The sequence below is a fragment of the Mesoplodon mirus genome (assembly GCF_964341445.2).
Source record: "Mesoplodon mirus genome assembly, contig: HAP1_SCAFFOLD_74, whole genome shotgun sequence".
In the NCBI taxonomy this organism is placed as follows: domain Eukaryota; kingdom Metazoa; phylum Chordata; class Mammalia; order Artiodactyla; family Ziphiidae; genus Mesoplodon; species Mesoplodon mirus.
This window is the reverse complement of record NW_028295786.1, coordinates 1,495,828-1,500,311: the sequence shown is the minus strand read 5'-3', so window position 1 is coordinate 1,500,311 and position 4,484 is coordinate 1,495,828.

Below are 4,484 nucleotides of genomic sequence, written 5' to 3'. Positions count from 1 at the left end.
TGAAAATTCTCAACGGCCCTTGTCATCATAATGCTCCAAGCCCTAGTCATCACAATGCTCCATTATATTTGTCATCAAAATCCTCCATTACATTTGGCATCACAATGCTCCCTGCCATTGTCATTGCAATGGACCATGACATAAGTCAGCACAATGCTCCCTGACACCTGTCTTCACAATACTCCATGACCTTCTCATCACAATAATCCATGCCCTTGTCATCACAATGCACCATGTCCACTGTCATCACAATAATCTAAGAAACTTCTCAGACCAATGCTCCATGCCCCTGTCACCAAAATGCTCCATGCCCTTGTCATCACAATGCTCCATGACCCCTGTCATCACAATGCTCAGTGACTCCAGTCATCACAATGCTTCATAACATTTGTCATCACAATGGTCCATGCCCACGTCAGCACAAGGCTCTGTGACCTTTATAACCACAATGCTCCATGAAATTTTCATCACAATGCTCCGTGACCCTTGTCATCAAAATGCTTCATGCCTTTGTCAGAAAAATGCTCCATGAACATTGTCATCACAATGTGCTACGCGCTTTTCATCACAACGGTCCACAAATTTGTCATGGTATTGCTCCATAAACCTTGTAATCACAATGCTCCATGCCCTTCTCATCACAATGCTCCATTACCCCTGTCATAACAATGCTCCTTGACCCCTTCCATCACGTTCCATGGCCTTGTCATCACAATGCTCCATTACACTTCTCATCACAATGCTCCAAGACCCCTGTAATCACAATGCTCTATTCCCTTGTCATCACAAAGCTCCATGACACATGTCATCAGAATGTTCCATGGCCTTCTTATCAAAATGCTCCATGCCCTTGTCATCACAGTGTTCCAAGACCTCTGTAATCACAATACTCCATGCCCCTTTTCATCTCCATGTTCCATGAACCCTGTCATCACAATGCATCATGCCCATCATCATAATGCTTCTGGATATTGTCAGCACAATGAAATCAAAATTCTTCATGACCTCTGTCATCACAATGCTCCATGACCCCGTCATCACAATACTCCATGAACATATACAGCCCAATGCTCCATGACCCTTGTCTTCACAATGATCCATGCCCTTGTCATCCCAATGCTCCATGACCCCTGTATTCACAATGCTCCGTGACACTTGTCATCACAGTGCTCCATGACACATGTCATCAAAATGCTCCATGACTTTGTCAGAAAAATGCTACATGATCTTGTCATTGCAATGCTCTATGTTGCTTGTCATCACAATACTCCATTTCCATTGTCATCACAAACCTCCATGAACCTTGGGATCACATTGCTTCAAGCCCTTGTCATCAAAATGCTCCATGCTCCTTGAAATCAAAATGATCAATGACCTCTGTCATCACAATGTTCCAAAACTTTGTGATCCCAATGTTCCATAACACTTGTCATCACAATGCTCCATGATGCTTGTCATCACAAAATACCATGCCCTTTTCATCACAATGCTCCATGCCCTTTGTCATCACAATTCTCATTACACTTCTCATCACAATGCTCCCTGACACTTGTCATCAGAATGCTCCTTGAAACCTGTCACGAAAAGGCTCCATGCCTTTTTCATTACAATGCCCCATTCCATTTTCATCACAATGCTCCGTGACTGTTGTCATCACAATGCTCCTTGCCTTTGTCTGAAAAATATTCCATGACCCTTGTCATCACAATGTGCCATTCACTTTTCATCACAACGGTCCAGAAACTTGTCATTGCAAAACTCCATAAACCTTGTAATCACAATGCTCCATACATTTCTCATCAAAATGCTCTCTCACTAGAGATATCACAGTGTTCCATCACTAGTCGTCACAATACTCCCTCACCCCTGTAATCACAATGTCCCATGACCCATGTCATCACAATGCTCCATGCCCTTGTCATCGCAATGCTCCATGGCCCTTGTCATCACAATGCTCCAAGCCCTTGTCATCACAATGCTCCATTACCTTTGTCATCACAATCCTCCATAACACTCGGCATCACAATGCTCCATGCCATTGTCATCACAATGGAACATGAAATATGCCATCACAATGCTCCCTGACACCTGTCTTCACAATACTCCATGACCTTGTCATCACAATGCTCCATTCCCTTTTCATCACAATGTGCCATGCCCAGTGTCAACACAATTATTCATGAAACTTGTCATACAAATGCTCCATGCTCCTGTCATCAGAATGCTACATGACCCCAGTCATCACAATGCTCCGTGTGTCCCGTCATCACAAGACTCCGTGATGTTTGTCACCACAAAAGTCAAAGCCCTCATCATCACAAGGCTCTGTGAAATTTGTCACCAAAATGCTCCATGAACTTTTCATCAAAATGCTCAATGTTATTGTCATCACAATGCTCCATGAACGCTCTCATCACATTTCTCCATGACCTTTTCATCACAAAGCTCCATGACGCATGTCATCAGAAGGCTCCATGGCCTTCTCATCACAATGTTCCATGCCCTTGCCATCACAATTCTCCATTAACCCTGTCATAACAGTGCTCCATGACCCCTGCCATCACGATGTTCCATGGCCTTGGCATCACAAGGCTCCATGACCTTTCTAATCACAATGCTCCGAGACCTCTGTAATCACAATGCTCCATGCCCCTTTTCATCTCAATGATCCATGAACCCGGTCATCACAATGCACCATGCCCATCATCAAAATGCTTCATCTATTGTCATCACAATGAAATCAAAATGCCCCATGATCTCTGTCATCACAATGCTCCAAATCCTTGTGATCAAAATGTTCCATAACACTTATCATCACAACGCCCCATGATGCTCATCATCACAATTATCCATGGTCTTCTCATCACAATGCTCCAGTACCTTGTCATCACAAGCCTCCATGGACCCTGTCATCACAATACTCCATGAACATTTTCAGCCCAATGCTCCTTGACCTTCTCATCACAATGCTCCATGACCCCTGTCATCACAATGCTCCATGACTCCTGTCATCACAATGATCCCTGAACACTGACAACACAATGATCCGGGACTCTTGTCATCAAAATGCTCCATGCCCTTGTCATCCCAATGCTCCATGACCCCTGTAATCACAATGCTCCGTGACGCTTGTCATCACAGTGCTCCATGAACCTTGTCATCACAATGCTCCATGCGTTTGTCAGCAATATGCTACATAATCTTGTCATCACAATGCTCCATGTGCTTGTCATCACAATCCTTCATGACACTTTGGATCATATTGCTTCATGCCCTTGGCATCTCCCTCTTGCCTTTCTGGTTTTTACAGATTTTCGGATGTCCCTTTTGACCCGTGGAAAGTGACAATTCTTTGTAGTGTGGATTTGCATTGTGCGCTTGCTTGATTGTCCAAAAAGGTCGTATGCGTTTTCTTCGGAATATATTCAGGAGAAAACGCATACGCCCTTTTTGGCCAAGTGCATCATTGTCGAAGTTGTGATGCTTTTCCTGTGCTTTAAAGGCGATTCCAATTTACCTCTTGAAATATGTTTTGTGCAATTCTGCCTCATTTTCAAGTCAGCTTCGTTGCCTTCCCTCAACAGATTTTTGGAAGACAGTAGTCCTTTATAACTGTAGGTTTGTGAATTGCTGTGCCCGTGAGCTCCAATTTTCAAATCCCATTTTTGGTAGCTGACTGCAAATCCAAAATTTTGCTTCAGGACCTATACTTGTTCCAGGGGTGGCTATACTGTTCCCTGCAGGTGGCTGAGGCTTTGGTTAATTCTTCTTCCTGACGGGAATTTAGAGTGACATGTGCCCGTCCAAAAGCCTAAATCTACTCTCTGATTGGTTCTCCCTCTTCCCTTTCATCCTCTGCACAATTAGCAAACTGTGCGAACCAGGAGGTTATAGGAGCTGGCTCTCCTAAGTTGGGAGATTGATAGTAAAGCAGTTGGAATGCCAAACTGGAGCACAAGGATAGGAAAAATTAGGAGACTTTTAGAAAACTTTCACCATCACAGGGTGTCCATTCTCTAGGTTTCCCATACATGTTATAACTGTAGTGATATTCCCTACTACCTGGAGATTTGGTATCCATGGAATCGTGGCATGCATTAGTACTTTAAAGGGTTTGCATTTTCTATCCCAATCTCACCAGTCCTCTCAGTCCCAAGTGTCCAGCCTTATGTCTCACCCAGCTGTCTTTACAGATAGGGTCATTCCCGGTTTCATCAGAACCCCTGAAGGAATTGTGTAAGAATTTCGCTGTTTTTTTGTTTGTTTTTGAAATTCATTTTTATAATGGGGTTGAGCTGATTTTCACTGACGTGTTTATGCCAGTCTAGACACACTTGATTCCCTTATGAAGACAAATCAATACATTGGTTTTAAGATTCTCACTAGTCAGATATATTCCTCTGCGGGGAATAGGGGGTTTGAGTCCCGTTCACTGAGGAAGGGGTAGGTCTCGTCTGTTCTCTATTTGGTTTATGGAATGGTAC